Source organism: Strix uralensis, chromosome 1, assembly GCF_047716275.1.
Source record: "Strix uralensis isolate ZFMK-TIS-50842 chromosome 1, bStrUra1, whole genome shotgun sequence".
Classification (NCBI taxonomy): domain Eukaryota; kingdom Metazoa; phylum Chordata; class Aves; order Strigiformes; family Strigidae; genus Strix; species Strix uralensis.
The window spans coordinates 134,224,036-134,241,577 of NC_133972.1; the positions used below are offsets into that span (position 1 = coordinate 134,224,036).

The window sequence follows — 17,542 nt, forward strand, 5'->3', positions numbered from 1 at the left end:
ACTGCAGACAAGTACAATGTGAGCAGGGGAAGTGTTATGAGAAATCCATGAAAGTTTTACCTCGCTGTGTCCAGAAGTCTTCCTAGGTGTTGAATGGATGTAGACAAAATTTTCTCCATTAAGTAGCATGTTTATCCATCACAGCTGTTCATTGAGGGACTGTGCGTGCGCTTGGCTTGAACTGCTGGAGGCAGTCCTCTGAGCACCATGGATTAATTGCTTTTGGAATGTCTTAACTAAAACCTGTTCTTTGACTCTCTTGACAAATATCCTTAGTGTTCACAAATGGCCTTTATTTTCCTAAATCACACTGAGATACAACATTTCTTGTCTAAAATGAATTCTAACGCCGGATCCGAGAATATTTGCACATCCTTCACTGGAGTTGTACATTGGTATGAAATAACTCCCAAGTCAGCAACCTTCCCTTTCAGCCAGCAGGAGTAGCTAGCAGTAACTGCAAGATTTTCCGTGCTTTGTCTAGTGTTCGGTGTCAATTTAATTGTGTGTTTGATCAGTTAGATGCAAAATATTGTTTCACATATTTGATAAAATTACAATTTCTTTTTTTTTTCCTCTTGAAGTCATACCAGCAGAGACTGGTTTATCATGTTCTTTGATACAGCAAATGCCTGGCTTGTGTTAATGCTGTGCTTTTCAGGTTAAGTTGTTGAACCACCTGGCTGTGGCCCAAAGGCAGTTTGAATGAGTGGTATAGTAATAAGCCGATCCAGTGGGTTGTGCTGCTTGAAATCAGCTGTACCACTCTTGCTTCTTCCCTTGTGCTGTCATTGCTGTTCAACTGCCCCTGTGGTGATGATCTTCTGATGGCGACTAATGGTTAGATCAGCTTACCTCTAGTGGCAGACTGCACCCGAATGTTTTCTTGAGACGTTTAAGATAAGCAGTAGAATGAAAGCATCTTGTTTGTGGTTAGGAACAGGAATAACTAAGGAGGAAAAATTGTCATGAAAACTTTACGCTGCCCTGTCAATTTTGCACTTGCTCACAGCTGCTGAAAATCAGTGTGCAAAGTCTAATTCTCCATGGCAGGCCAGGTAAAGAACAGTTACATATATATGTGTATATAATGGAGTATTTCTGTGTGCCTTTTACAAGCATTGAATGACCTTGTTTGTATTATCTGGGTTAACACTGTAATCTGCTGCTCTCATATGAGGACTTCCGTCTTACACGTTGATCAGTTTAGTTTCTTGTCTCCTGACTTGGGGACCCAGAAGTATTGCAGAAGGTAGTTCCAACCAGGATTAAAAAAAAGAAACAAACAAGAAAAAAAAACCCCACCCTGCTCTTCTTGTTTATAAAACTGCTTAACGGCTCTGTTTCCCTCATAGGGCTTGGTCCGTTTCCCTCATCTGGGAACTGGGGGTAGGCTGCTGTCCAGACTGTGCCAAGGGATGGGGATCTTAATCATGGACAGTCATTTGTCTTTCAAAAGTGTAGAAACTCCTGTTAGATGTATTTCCCTAATAGTTAACTAAGTTGAGAAAGGAAATACTGGTGACATCATGTGTGACTTAATACGGTTATTAACTGTGCAGGTGTTGTAAAGCTGTGAATCTAAACTGCAGTGGAATAATTGTACCATATGTCAGGGCTTTTTTCTTCAATTTTTATTATTCCTCATTCACCATGTTTGTTTTTTCCTCTTTAAAAACATACTTCTGTGCCACTTTAGTTCTGTAATACCTCTTTTTTAAAAAAAGAAGGGGAAAAAAGCATCCCTCAAACCTTGATCGGTTTTGACCTTAATTAATCTACTCTTTCCTTACTCATTTCTCCATTATGCATGTGTAGTTTTGTCTCCTTCCTCACTGTTCCAGTTCTAGGTTTTCTCAAGCTGGCAGTTCTTCATCTGTTGTGCTTTTCATGAAGGTGGCAAAGGCTCAGCTTGCTCTTTTCCACTACCTCCTGCTCCCCTGAGGAGCTCGCACCCAGTGCCTGCAGGTCCGTGCTGCGTGGCTCAGTGTCGCTCTCCTGATGGGAAGCCTGGGAAGCACTAAATCATCCGACCACGTACCGCTTCCTTCAGCTTTCTCCCCAGCAGATCCGTGGGCTGAGTTTGCAGTACAGCGTGATGGCTGCACGCAGCTTTAAAGCTCAGGAGCAGCGATGGGCTTTATGCCCCCACCCCACCCCCTCGCCCCACGCCCGCACAGACATTTCCCTGCTCTCCAGCTGCTCTGGTTTCCATCTGTTACGGGGCCTTCTGGTGTGACTGTTTCCTCATCTGCTGAGCTGAGTGAAATGTTGAAGGACCAGACACTGCGCTGACCCGGGGAATTAGGGGGTTGTGGTTTTGGAGAAAATGGCTCGCATGCTTATTTTCCTTTCCTCTCAGAAACTTGGCATGCAACACATGCACATCTAGTATCTTGGAAAACTTTGTTAGGTGCATTTTCATTTCTTTGTAGCAAACATGTTTACTGATCTTAGTTGTGTATGTGACATTGTTGGCCTGTCACACATGGCAGCTGCCCCCTGCCCTGGGAGGAGCGCTGTGCTTCAGCCTGTGATCGGCTCAGAAATGTACAGCGATGCTAAATGTTAATTTGCAACAGACAGTGGGAGAAATAGCTGAAGCCTTATTTGTGAAGACAAAAGTATGCAACTAGTAAGAAGTAGCAGGGAGCCAAGGGAGGCGTTAAGAAACCTTGGAGTGGCCATCGCTCTCTTGGCCCGGGAGCTGGGGAACTTCACCCTGTGAGGTGTCTTCTTTTTTGGCAGGCAGGTGCCTGCTGCCCATCTTCAGACTGCTATTTTAGGCTGCTCTTGTCTTTAGCACTTCTTCCATCCTGCAGTTGCTTAGATTATCCCTTTCGCAGATCTTTGGGCTGTTGCTCTCTCTTGAGTGATACTGGTAAGTTACCAACAGCAGCAGAGTTGGTGGCAATGCAGGCATGCAACTGAAGAGTATTCCTGTAAAGCAAAATAGGTGAACAACAAAAGACCCATTTTATACGTGAAGAGTTGTAACCACTTCTGACTTGCCAGTGCATGGAAGCCCTGCAAAACTTCTTTAATTATCCCTGATCAAGTATATATAACTGTCAGAGTGCAGTCCCTTGCTAGTCAAGTGAGTGAGTTAGCAGCTTCCCTTTTTCTGACTATTGCATCTTCTTCCTTTTGGAAGTATTCGTTCTTGGCTTTTAAAATCTGTTTAGACACTGTCAAATTGGTTTGGACTTCAAAATTACACGTGTAAATGAGAAACGTACTTAGCACCCACTCTTGTAATTGAACAAAGCTTTTATTTCCAGAACCCGACTACTACTCAGCGTGTGGGAGAAGTGTGCTCTGACAACTTGGGCTGTTTTTTTGAGGACTTCTGTGATCTCACTGAAGGGTTTTAATATTAATTCATCACTAGTGTTATGGTTGTGTTTTGATGATAGTCACTTAGGAGATGGGTGTTAGGCAACCAGTTGAAAATTACTGTAAAGTGATTTTTTTTTTTAAGTGGTTCATACATTCAACTTGAAATCCCAGAGCACATTAAAAGTGCTAATGCTCGTTCTCCTGAAAGCGAGGTTTCTATGTATTTCTCAAATTAGCCCCCCTCTGCCCCCAGATCCCAGCTAATATACTATATGTAACTTAACCACTGATTTCTAACTGGGGATCATGCATTTATTAGCTTGATGTTGGCAGAAATTGATAACAGAAATTATTATAGAGCTGCTGATAGGAGTGATTGTTTGCCTTTTGGGAGGTAAGATGTACTGCATTATCAGAGATGTAATATATACTTCTGGATGGTTTTCTGTGCAAGTGCGTGACTGTCAGTGCAGCTGCCACGCGTAGTTCTGTGCAGAGTGAGAAGCTCCATGCCCATGAGATGTGTTGCCTTCTTGAAAAACGTGGAGTGAATGAAACAGCGACCAAGAAGGAGAGGACTCAGTGAAACAGGACTGTTTTTATTGATGGATATCAGTTGTGTGACTCAGCATCTCAGTTGTGTGCTCAGTTGTGAGCAACTACTGTGTTTAGCTGAGCAGTGAGAATGGGTATGGAGATGTCAGGTAAAAGGCTCTGCAAGGTTTTGTAAAGAAGCTTCTCCACCCTGTGTTCTGCAGTTGGAGCATTACTATGGAAGATACAAGATCAGGATCAAGGAGAATCCAGCTTGTGTTCTAAAGTTTGAGAACAACAAACAATGTCTACTGGTAGTTTAAGGAGTTGTTTGGTATGCTAGTCTGTCTGGCTAGCAGGCTCTCAGATTAAGTAGCTACTGTATGGTGCAGCAGAAATGGGAAATTAATTTAAATGGATGAATCAGTAGTTATCTGGGTTTGAATTCAGTCAAAGCTGCAGATGCCTAGGTCAAAAGAAGTAGGGGAAACTGGCTGGACAGTCTCCTGGCTCCAGTGAAATGCAAAGTTTGTGGTAGACGCTGAAATCTTCAGTCTAGTTCTCAAAACTGCAAAAAGATTTCAGAGTGTGTTGTGTAGCCCCCTTTCAATTGTATCAGTGATGATAAAAGGTGGTATGTCTTATGTGAAATAACAGATGAACAATGCTTTTCTAACAAACTGTAAGTGAATGGACTATATTGCCATCATAGGTTTTGAAATAGAGGCACTACATAGATTTCTATCTTGTAGATGTTCCTTGCATCACTGCTTTGTTGATGTATACTTCCTCCTTGCCTCTCAAATGAAACTCTTGTCTTTAAACTTGTTCTGGTTGGCTTCAGCTCTGGAAAAAAAGGCTTTCATAGTACTGCTCTGAACCTTACCTGTAAATTCACTCCAGCTTTAATGCTGTTACTTCATTTAGTGTTTCAGAAGGTGTGAGAGGAAGCTCAGTTTTGTACTTGCTGTGAAAAAGACATAGGGAATGGGTGCGAGACATGAAAAATTAACTGTTCATCCTCATGTAAAGCAGTATGTTATGGCCATATTGATAATCTCAAATTTCCATATTATCAACAAGTGCTGTTTGTGGACCAGGCTGATAGCATGGTGCTAACTCTCCTGGTTTAAATGAGCTAAATTGAATTACATGTTTGTCATAGAAAAAGTGATTTAGCCTGTTTCTTAGTAGAGCATCTTGATGTGAAACAATTGAATAATCCCTCCTGTACGTGATGCCACTTATAATCTTGAGATCCCTAAAGCAGGGGTTCTCAACCCTTCCTTCACCACAGACCCCCTTTAAATACTTTTTGTGACCGCAGACCACGAAGACTTAATTCAAGATTTAAAGCACCAGACTGCATCAAATATTTATTTCAATTTTCTCATGAAGGGTCTTCAAATTTGGAGAGAAGGGGAAATATGTTAATCTGTTAATGCACACACTCCTATTATATCATCTTCATTGCAGTGATTGCACATGAATTTAAAATAATAGCATCAACACTCCTCTTGCTCAAATGGCCCATTTTATGGTATTTTAACATGCTAGTTCTGAATTTGATGCCAATTTTTACATTAAAATTTGATGAAAAGTTTTTACAAGTCTTCTCACCTCCCCCCTTGTTTGTCTGTGTTCAGTCACCATGTATTTTTGTTTACGGGTCCAGGGCCATCCTGGAGGAACAGGCTTCAGCCCCGTTGTGGCCCTAAAGAGGGCCGCTGGGTTAAGAAAATGTTTTTAAGAGGAAAAACCGCCTAGTTAAAGTGAGTCCCACCAACCATACTAGTGCGTCAGGGCAGGCGAGGGGGCGGGGGTGGTGGGGCTTGTGTATGAGAGAAGCATTGAGGGGAGGGGGCTGTGGCAAAAGGAGGGGCCGTGCTTGCCGCGGGCCAGACCAAATGTTTCTGGGCTGTATGTTCCCCACCCCTGCTTTAAACCCTCGTGGACCCCCTGTGACAACATCATGGCCCCCCAGGGGTCTGCAGACCACAGGTTGAGAACTACTGCTCTAGAGAATAGGGGAAGTTTTACTTTTAAGCAGACAGATGTTGAAGTGGTTTTGCTGGGTTTTCTTGGTGTGGTTTTTTTTAACCTAATACTTCAATTCCTGTTTACTAAAAAGATTATAGATACATAGAAATTATTGTTTCATAGCATCTTCCATCCTTCCTAAAGAAAATCCATTTTATATGGAGGTGTCAGGAGGAGCTACTAGAGTACGTACACTATTTAGCATTTAGTGTTACTAATACCTAACTGCTGCTTCTATAAATGCAGGTGCCTAAAAATGTAGGTATTGAATAATCAGAAAAATAAGCCTGATGCCATTTATGGTTCTGATAAGAGACTTTTTTGATAAGAGACTGTCAGTATTGTCATGTCTGAGGCTTAGAATTTCTTCAGTAAAACCTTCACTTAGCCTGCCTCTAGAAAGTTACTTTGTTATAAGTAGCCACAAATCAAAAACAAAACCAGTCATCCCCAGAGGAAAAAAGACACACACACACACAAAATCTTAATTTTAAATAAACACTTTTCTAGTTTTTGGTAGCAACAGCTTTTGAATATGTTGAGAGTGCCGCCTGTGCTGTAACCCAAGATTGCCGTGAGAGGCATGGCTGACTAGTGAGGGCTGTGTTTGAAAGGGAAGGTGGCAGCTGGCTTACCTGGATGCTCAGAAGCAGGCTGGGACTCTTGACAATCCCGACTGAACAAATCCGGTTGACAGCTGTTGCTATTGCTACTGCCTTGCAGACATCTCTTGATTAAGCTGGTCCCAGTATCTCTCTTGCTTAATTATTCTCTTTTTGGTTTCTGAGTAATTAGCGGAGCTGTGCAGAATGTGTTGGGTGCTATGGAGATACAGTAGGTGCAGTTGGTGTTAAGTCCTTCTGTTAGCATCCATTAAACTGAGAAGGAAAGACCAGGGTTCTGGGGAAATACAACAGAGCCCCCTTAACAGTTTTACGAAGGCCAAATGGTAGAAAAATCAGTCTATCAAGTTAAGTCTTCATGTATTTTAGAGTGGTAAGACACTGAAGTTTCTCAAATAGAATTTTTTTCCTCAACAACTCCTCCTCATCCAGGCTTGGCACACTGGTATAGAGTGTCCAAGGGGACCTGATTCTGACGTCTGGCTGTTACTGAGGTGAGATGTTTCATTGCTCGCTTTGCTTTGAAGCTGCAGTCTCAGTTGAGGACATAACATGTACTTTTTTGAGGTGATCTTCTCTCTTGCTGTTATTTCAAAACTGGGTTCAGAGATCACTGTTGTCTGAAAACACAGAGGTACATGGATTGCAGGTGCTGAGCAGGGTAGGAAAGGAAGAATCACGATCTTACCGGTTTCAGATTTTTGGATGATGCTTTGTGCTTGGATACAGTAATTTAAAAGGTGCTGTAAAAAGTTGGTCAGGAAAGCTCATTGTGAAGGTTTAATTAGCAGCAGCAGGCAGTTCATCATCCCTTTCAAGTACTTCTAAGTACTTTTACTTTCATAACTAGTTTTATATAGTATATGTCACTGGGGGAGGACAAGGAGCTAGATTTTATTGCTTTGCAAGCATCATTAATGAAACAGTTACCCTAGTCTCAGCTGTAGGTACAAATAATATTTGCTTATACAGCATAAGCATTTCATCTGCCACTAATTCCTGTGACTCCTAAATCAATTGATCTCTAGCAGAGCCTCATCCAGTGCTTCTTCCTCAGCTGTGCACGGTATTATTGGGTTCCGGTTATCTATGTCTTTGCATGCTAACTTAGAAAGATAGGCCATCAAGATAGTTCTTGATGTACTGAGGATGTTATAATACTGCTATTTACTGTTTGCTTCTTAAGTAAAACACAGTGTAGGGGTTCATGCTTTTAGTTTTCTGATGGCTGTTATATTCTGAATGAGTCTTTTTTGCAGAAAAAATAAATTTGGAAATGTTGTTTAGCACTGGAATGTCTAAGTTCTTTGTACCTGTTCTAATTTCTCTCTCTGTGTAGTTTGTAAGCAAAGAAATATGTTTTTAGCTGTTTGAGTTTATTCACCTTCGACTATCAGGTTTTTGACCCTTGATAGAATGAAGATTTTCCTAGTAGTGTTTCTGCATTGCACTGTAGCATAGATAATACACCAGCTGTTGTAGGTCTTGTTCTGACAACCAGACTCTGAAGAGTAAGTGAAATAGCTCTAAATCTGGCTGGTTACACAAATCTGTATGGTAGCATTCTTCATACAGTAATTGATGAAGAGTCCCTGAATTCTGTTCTGTGATCTTTGCTACTTAAGTGGTTTTGCTTGTTATTTTTTAATGAGCCATTTTATGGGTCAGACTTTTATGTTTTCAGGTATTTACAAACACAAAATAAATAGCTAGTTCAACTAAGTTTGCAGTACAAACTCTTCCAAACTCTAGATGATTTTTAAAGGTCCCTTCCAACCCAAACCATTCTATGATTCTATAAAATAAACCTTCCTATTTCTCACACTTGTAAAATAGTATTCTAATCTTTTAGCTTGCTCCCACCTTTAATTTGCTTACTTTTCCTACTTACAAACAAACAAAAATGATGCACAAACCCCTTCTACACTAAATTTTAACCTCACAGGTTTCTAGTGAGTAGAAATAAATTTTCGGTTTTGTTGAGGGGAGGGTGGTGTAGGAATGTGTCATTTTGGGTTTTTTGTTTGTTTGTTTATTTAAAAGGACCTGGAAACTTCTAGCCCTCTGTAGATGCTGCAGCAAGATTGATAAGCTTGAAAGGTACATTGAAATGGAATGTGAATCATTAGGAACAGTGAAGATAGTGCTTTCTATTATAAAATTAAGTTTAGCCCTGCTTTTTGAGAGAAGGTAGACCTACCTACTGTGAAATGGAACCAAAGTTTGCTTTCAGATGAGTAAAAATTTCCTTTAACATCTTATCCATGAATGCAATGCTGCTCTTGTATGTCATCATCAGTCTCTGAAAAGCTTGTGGAGAACTGAAGGTAGCTCAAGAATTTCCCTGTTGGGGGTAAAAGGTTTTTGTGGTAGATGAACGTCAGCTGCTTCTACTGCTTGCAGTAGCATGAAAGACTGTGGCTCTGGGTACTGGGTCAGTAATTATCTTTGACTTGCAAGCTACTTCCAAGGTCTTCAAAATCTTGATGAGAAGGGGAGTGAGATTGCATAGTTCTAAAACTTAAGATGACAGACTTTTCCCTGGAAGGCTTTTTTTGTTTGTTTGAACATAACTACATTGGAATAATTTTAGAAGTGCATATCAATTAAGCGACACACTTGAAAACACCCCAGTTTTATTCTTTGTGAAGAAGATACTGGAGACCCATTTAAGATTTGCAGAAGAAAATTTTGTTCTTTTCCTTTTGAATCTCCCCTGATTTTATAGGAGAAAAGCATGCTAGCGTAATCCTGCCTGGAAAGAAAAGCCACACTGCACATGATGTGTGATGAAGGTTGTACTCATCTGACAGTCCCCATTCCAATTTATAACTTCTGGCACCATTGCTCATGCTGTGTAGGCACCCTTTTTCCATGTCTAAGTGAACTTGAACACAGCAGTTTGTTTAAACATGTTAGTCTTACACCCTGGGAGCTGTTGAGAGTTCCAAACTCTTCCTTTTGTCATTCTCCATTGCAGAGAACAGCTTGGTATAGTCATTTATGTTGTGGTCTGAATAAGCACTCATGATCATTGTGAGCCAGGCATTATGTTAAAAACCAAAAAAGTCAAACTTCATTTGTACATGCAAGAGCCTGCTTCCATTCACAAGCCAAGAATAAACCACCATTTTTGGCATATCCTTCTTCAAAAAAACACAATGGGATGTTCAAAATGCATATCTGAATTTTGTTAAACAAAAAACTCAAACAAAAAAACTCAAACAAATGTCCAATAAACAGTAGTTGTGGAAGGTCTTTTTGGTATCTGCCCTGTATCTCAGCTGTCCCCGATGTTCTGTGGACATTATTAGACCTAGTTAATGGTTCAGGCAGTAAATGAAGGTTCCTGAAATCTATTCACTCCATCTATTGCATTGTGTCCTGCAGTGTACAGTCTTTCTCCACACCCCTCCCTCCCTCCCCAACCCTTTTTCTTTATGTTGGACTTTAAGTTAGTGAAATAATTTAACATTTCTTTTAAGTAGTCTATTGCATATGATAAAATACATAATTAGTCTGGTACTACAGGTCTTTTTTCTAATGGAAAGTTAAGATTTGTAAAATCCAATAGATCATGTATGATTTCATTTAAAATACTTTATAAAACATTGATGTTACTTTATTCTTAAAAAGGTAATTTGTACTCCCTTCCCAATGTGATCTGTAATGTTTTTTTCTTTGCTGAAAGGTTCAAGACAGTATGCTTAAGTGTATTGGGCAAAAATTGTCATCGATACGGGAAGTTGAGTGAGAGCTTAAGTTCAGATGTAGGAAGATTCATCTTGCCACGTGTAAAGAGCGTAAGGGAGAACTACCATTTTGTTCCACAATCCTGAAATATGTTCTCTTTAGTTCTGTGAAAACTCTGGCTTTTCACTTTGGATGTATAAGGTGTATTTATCTTCACAGAAATGAGTGTGGATATGTGGTTCCTGTACAAGCGCAGACTGTGATCTAGCAGTATTTATGAAGAACACATGTACAGGAAAATGACTCTTAAGTACAAGTCATAAATTGAAATGATTATGGAATATACGTGGACAAATATACCATGTGTGGTATCGGTAGACTGTAATTTCATCAAGTGGTTTTTCAGACTTCATAAACTATGAATGAAACATGATTGTATTGGCCTTATAACAGGTAAAGTAAAATATAGGGTCTGGCTACTTTAAAGCGCTCATAATTCTATAGCTGGAAATAGCCTTTTGGGATATGATTAAGTCTTAAAACCTGCCCATGATTAAAAAAATACATTTCAGTGGAAATCACATGTTCAGAAACCCTGGGAAACGTTTTAGTATCCACCTCATGAATTTTTACAATTCCCAGCTTTCTGGGTGTAAACACTGCGAGGTACTTCCAGCAAAAGGAAGAGAAACGGCCCCGTTTTACTTTGAACTTCGTCACCTCTCCGATTATTTTGCTGTTCGCGATGTTTTTTATGACTTGAACCGCGCCGGGCTTTGTTTACTTCGGGGGACGTGACAAACTGGAAAGGCTCCGGCCTGACGCTGCTGTGGGGAGGTTGCATGAGGCGGCCATGCGCGCCCAGCCCGGCCCTGCGCAAACCCTCCCGCTCGCTGCGGCGACCTCTGCCCTTTTGTATCCTGTGACACTCAGCCTGTCTTTGTGCTCAAGTTTATTCGTGATGGATACGTTTCCCTCCCAATCGCATATGCCGGGAGCCCGGCAGAGCGAACAGATAAATTATTTTCAGCTGCAGGCCTGGCAGGCCTGGGCTGGGGGAGGAGGGCGGCGGAGCCGGGAGAGGGGCCTGCTGGAGCGGGGGCCTCTCCGCGCCCCGCCGCACCACAGCCGGACGGGGCGCAGCCTCCCACTCCCCCTGGAATATGAAAGGGGATGACTCTCGGCCTCTCAGATCCTTTTTAAATGCAAAAGAATGTAGGAAATTGCCAGATCAGTTGGTTAATCAGTGACAACTGCAGTAGGTGCACAAAAAGCACGGCCCTTAACAAGAGTAATCAGTTGCGCGGGGTGTTTTTTCAGCGCCTCAGCGGGTCGCCGCTGGCCCCACCTCTTGAATCCCCAGGCCGGTTTAGTGTCAGCCTTATAAGAGAATGTAATTGCTGGGAGATTTCTTGGTGACTGATGGCAACAATATAAGTCTTCTCCCTGACACCACCTCCCCCCGGCCCTGCCTAGGCTTTGTGTCGGCCTGGCCGTCGCACAGCCGCGGATCAGGGCGGCAGCTGGCACCGAGCGAGGGCCGGCGACAGCGGCTGCGAAACGCTCCCGGCCCCCTGACACCGAAAACTGTATCGGCTGTGTTGGGTGCGCTCCTCATGTAGGGTTATGTTAAACCTGCGACTGTTCCCCTTTATAGCGTTATTTGCAGGATAACACCCCTATCAAAAATTCTGAAAGAGTATTCCTGAAATATTTTTGTGACGACAATTGTTTCCCTTGCTTATCTAGGACTATTTTTAGATAAACCTCCTCCTCACATCTGTATTTTAAACTTATGCTGGGAGAGAGGGTGGTCGTATGACCAAAAAAGGCCTCTTAAAATTCCAGGCTACGTAACACTAAAACTGAAGTGTTTCTGGTTTAGACTTGTCTCCTCTCCTCCCACCTCATGTTTGTGATGTACTTAAATGCAAAAAACTATTCGTTTTTATTTCTCTGGTTAGCTCATTGAAAACCTCCAAGTACCTACTTCTAATAAATGGCTATAAACATTCCCCTTTTTCTTCTGGACTGGGAAGAAAAGACATGCTGAGGCTTCTTATTTAATGCTATAAGCGCTGACTTAAAATTAGCAGTGCCCCATGTTAGGAAGAGAGTTTGCAGCCCAACTGGTATGGCAAATGTAGAAGTCATTCGCAACAGGAGTGTATGATGTAACGACGAGGCTTGGTGGGTTTGCATCAGAGTACTCCTACATGATGCTGTTGTGGTCTCGTATCAGAGCTCCTGTGAACTTGAATGACGTAGGATATTGTTTCCAAATGTGTGGCACAGGCTGAACTCTAGCTGGTCATTCCTGCATCAGCTGCTTGACAGCAACAAGCTGCCAAATATTCGAAGGCTGTTGTGCCCTCAATTGCCTCTGTCAAAGCCTGTTCTTTGCCAAAGTGCATCATGCATTAAGGAAATAAAATGCAGTCTGGCTTCTGCTTAACTATTGTATGGGAAACTTGGGATTTAATGGATTTCTTGCCCAAAAGATGTTACTGAATAGCATTCATGGTATTTAGCTGACTGCACATGTGCAAAAACTGTGACTTTTGAGGAAAGATGTGTGAGGTTTTCACTCCCTCCTGCCCCCCCCCCCCCAATTGTGAATTTAACAAGAGATACTGACTGCCGCTGCAAATTTCTGTACAGATGTGTTTCTGTAAAGAACTAACTGAATTTTACAAAGATAGATGTGAAATTAAACTTTTCAGAAATGTTTATACTGTAATTTTCTGACTCTTCCCACTGAAGGCAGAATATTCCTGAAGTACATGAGGTCATTCTTTTCATCCTTGCAAGTCCCCTCTCCCTTTCCTGGGGCAGGGAGGAACAAGATTCCTGACATCCTTTGATCTGATATGAACTATACGGACTTAATTTTTAACACAGCTGTACTGTGTGAAGTGTATACTAGGAAAGCATTCTTTCTCTACGAAGGGGAAAAAAAGTGTCTTTAGGCATTCAGATAACCAAGTTTCTTAGGAAGTTACAGTCAGAAATCACATTGCAATCGCTTTACAGATCTGCTCTTTTATTTTGGCTAATCTATATGCAGGAGGTACATACCATGCATGAAGAGTTGTCTGTGACAACAATGAGAACTAAGCATTAAACACGCAGGAGACTAGGCGTGCTTCCCACGGACGCGGTCAGGCGCTTGTGTAACTGTCCTGGCATCAGCAGTGCTGTTCACTCTGTAGGTAAATGAGGTGAAAGGTAGAAGTCTCATCAGCCATCTTCCCCAATTTGAATGTCATGGCTTGACTCTTCCTATGTTGTCAGGGTGTTACATGTGTTTGTGAAGTTTTTGGTGAATGTTTTCCTTCAACTTTGTTAATAAAATAAGAATGTGACTTTAATTGTTGTCATTTGTGTCATCTACTTCCATGTGGCACATGCTTAAATTACTACCCCAACAGCCAGTAGGAGCTTAGCAGTTTTGAAAAGCAGTTTAAATACGCAATGTTTAAATGCAGATTTAGTAGCCTGATGTTTAATCTTACATTTTGAGGCTACAGTCTCAAAATGACCTTTGGCATGGCTTTGGTTTTTAGCATGAGAGGTCTTTTTAGCCTAGTTCTTCAAAATACCACTGTACTGCAGTGTTTATTGATTTGTGTTGTAGGTGTATAGTTCCATTATATGAGTAAACTTTTGTTTGTGCCTATAAAGTACTTCAGAGTTTTGTCTGAGATATCAACGGGTAGCTGTAAAAATATCAGCTCTGCATGACACATCTCACTTCAAAGCTTGAAGCAGTCATTATTATCTGCCTTCTCGAGTTCTGTTTATTCAGAATACTTGCTGCATGGCCATCAAGAAATGCTGCTAAATTTCTTTTATAGAAGGATTGATAGTTGAATTGAGGAACCTGTTGATTGACAAAAGGTTCTTCTCAGCAGCAAAATGAGAGGATGACGTTGTGGAGGGCACGAGTGTCTGTGTGCTGCCCTTGCTGCTTCGTGGTCTTGACTGCCTGGATCTGCTGCTTTGGGAGCAAGACTAATGAAGTTCAGGTTTCAGTGTTTGCAGCCCTAGTTCGGGTTGTATGTATGCAGCAGCCAGCTTTGTTCCACGCATGAAAGTGGGAAGCTGCCCAAGGCTATTGAGACCATGTAACTCTGAGATACTAAGTTGAGCAATGGTTAACTACTACTTAAATTTGAGATCTATCTGCTTAGGACTGGAATGTTGCAGACTAGAGTAATGTAAGCTTTGTCTGTTGAGACAACAGGGTTGTTAAGCAATTGACTGTGTCCTGGTAGTTGGGATCATACTATTGCTTTGAACAGAAACAGGTTGTCTGGGCAGTCTTAGGGAAAAACATTCATTGACTCTTTAGCTCAGTGTTGTTGGTGCAATCTTTCATGTTTAGGAACAGAAAAGCTATAGCATTTTATAGCAGAATCTGTATAGTTAGTTCAAGATGATTTTTAAAGTTCACTATCTCTTCTTACGGTCAGACTTACATTCACATATGTATATTCACACGTACATACACAAACACATACTTTCATCAATCTGCCTTTCTAAGGATTCGGATATTCTCTCCTTTGTACCTGGAAAATAGTCACTGCTTCACAAACGTCTGTTGGTTTTAACTTATGGGATAGTAGAGAAGAAGATGAACAAACTCGTATTTTTAAACAATTTAACCCCAAAAAAGACTTTAAGCTGAGTTTATTGTTGTCAGTCTTGCTGTTAGTATCTCTGCTTTCATGGGGAGGTAAACAGTGGTGCCTAGTGAGTATTTAGCTAGAGTTATTGCTTGATGCAGGTCCTACGTTTGTGTGGGGGCTTTTTTTTGGTTTTATTTTTTCTGGACCAGCCTTGAGGATTTAAGTAGAGAAAATACATTGATTGTGGTGAAAGAAGCAAAGAAATGACTGCAACTTAAAATAAGGCTGTGACTCTCATGACTTGCTTAAGTATCTAGAAGACATCCTGTTAGTGTAGAAGGTTGAAAGCTTATTAGGTAATTCCAGTGTGGACTCTTTTCTTATCACAATGTTGGTTAATTTATTTTGATCAGGTTGTAGCTGCTCCTGACTTCCATTCTTCAGCATGTGCTGTTAGCCATATATCACATCAGAGTTGTAACTTTCATTTGGAGAAATAGAAGAAGGTTTTGTGAGAGCCAATGTTGACGGTTATTGGTTGCTGACTCTGGCCTGAATTTTATTGGAAGCCTGTCAGCTGAAAAACAGTAAACGAAGCAGTACGATTCAAATGTGTACTTGATGACTGTAACCTTGTTTCTGGAGATGCTCTGTTAGCTTGTCTATAACAGATAGCAAAGATTATTCTTCTATCTAGACTTAAGTTATTTTTATTGCAAAGTTTCATTAGTGCTTCAGTAGAGTAGAGCATGCTTGTCTTAAAAAAATGGTTCTTTTAGTAGGCATGATGTTATATAACAAAGAGTGAAATTCTTACCTGTTCATAACTCTGTGGCTGTAAATAGGTTAGCTGATGGGTGAGAATCCTCTACTTGGCTCAAGTGTGATATTGCCCAGATTATGTCAGTGGTCGGGAGGTAACAGTATCTGTGCACTATGCTTTTTAGCATTTCCAAGCAAAGAGACTGTTCTGTTAGATGGAAACTGTTAGTACACACTGATGTCTAGCTTTGCCAGCTTCTGATGGCAGTGTGCATCAGCAGTGTCAGAAGTCTTTGGGCAATCTTAAATCACTGGAGACACCTTCACCACGACAGTGGTCTGCTCTGGAGCAGTCTAATACCAAAAGCTTGTTTTGGTGAAGGAGGCTCCTTCTCACCTTGTTGTTGGAATTTACACTATGCTTTAATAAGCTGATTGAGGTGGTAAATACTACATGCGGGTTCTGCTTAATAAAGAAAATGAAATAAAAATAAATAGATATTAGAGAGGTGAAGGTGGCTTATAGGAATTTACCCCCAAGTGATTTAGAAATATAAGTGTTAATATCCCAGCTGGGCACTAAAGAGATTTAAGAGTGTGGTTTTAAAGGTGACATTCAAATGCTATTTTAAGAGGAGTGATAAATGCTTGTGCTTTTTCTCCTGCCCTCTGCTTTATGCTGTAGAAAGTCCTCTTGACAATGGCTACAAGAAGTGTAATAAATGTGCTGATATTTTCTCCCTAAAACTTGTCTGGGACAAATTGCCTTCGGTTAAAATAGTCTGGCCTGGCATTTTGCATCCAAAGTGACTGAAAGCATCCCTCCTCCGCAACAAAATGCGAGATGTGAAACTACAAACTTGTAAATCTTCTTTTCTTTGATCACTGATTAATGGCAAGTTGGTCTCTGCAACTACAGTCACTACTAAATTATGACAAAGATACAAAGTACGTGGATGGGCTTCCTTGACTATCATTTTGAAGTTTATTTTGAGATATAAGACATACCATTTAAAATTCTGTTTTCAAGAAGGAAAGATAGCATTAGACTAGTTTTATTCATAATAAGCAGAATCCAAACAAAATCTTCCGAGTTGTTGTGGGCAGGGGATGGGCGACACATTTTAGAACATGCCACTCTTCCCTGTGAAAAACCTAAACAGGAACTTTTCTGAATCTATTCCATTATTATGTGTTGGTTGTTTGTTTGTTTTTTTTCCCAAGTCCAAGTGTGTACCTGGTTCAGTTAGCATTTTATTATTTAAATTCTTTTGCCATTACTAATTCTCTGGAGTGACTTTTCAATGTTATAATTCTGGAGAGAACTTCAGTGTGATCTTCTAAAGTGCTGCAGTTGCAGGTACTAGCATGATTGCCTGAAGATGAATAATGAACTCCAATGATAGTCTTAGCTGTTATCATCATGAGAGAAATTAGGGTAGGGATTGAGAAATCTACCCTGTCATAGAATTAGGCTTTTGAATTGAATTTTCTTACACAAATTGAGCATATAGTTTTGCTTAAGTGGGAAGAAGCATCATGTCTTTCAGTTTACAACTTCACTAAATTAAGATAAATTGTGTGTTAAAAAATAAATTTTTCATCCTAAATGCCACAACTTGGAGTTTGGAATGTTTTTAGAGGGTCATCTCTGTGTGCGTTTGAAAAATCCGTTCTCTGTATAACTGACTTTAGTCCATCATAGGACTTGGTGCTTCTGCTTGCTCATCTGATTACGCAGCTCAAGGGAATAAGGTTAAGGACATGCTGTTGGTAACTAGAGCGTTTTCAGGGCTTTAGTTCGGCAGATGGGCTGCTTGGCTATATTCGTACATCTGCCTACCTGCTGTGGCAGCTGCTGCTGCTGCATGTTGTGTTCTTTTGTTCTGTTCCACCCAAGAAAGGAGCACTAGGAAGTGT

General features: G+C 40.9%; 1 protein-coding gene across 5 annotated transcripts in view; it reads left to right on the forward strand.

Annotated features, from left to right (window-relative positions):
- Nucleotides 1-17,542, forward strand: part of CHD7 (chromodomain helicase DNA binding protein 7) — a 135,304-nt gene that overhangs the window by 26,343 nt on the left and 91,419 nt on the right. The gene's annotated exons all lie outside the window — the stretch shown is intronic.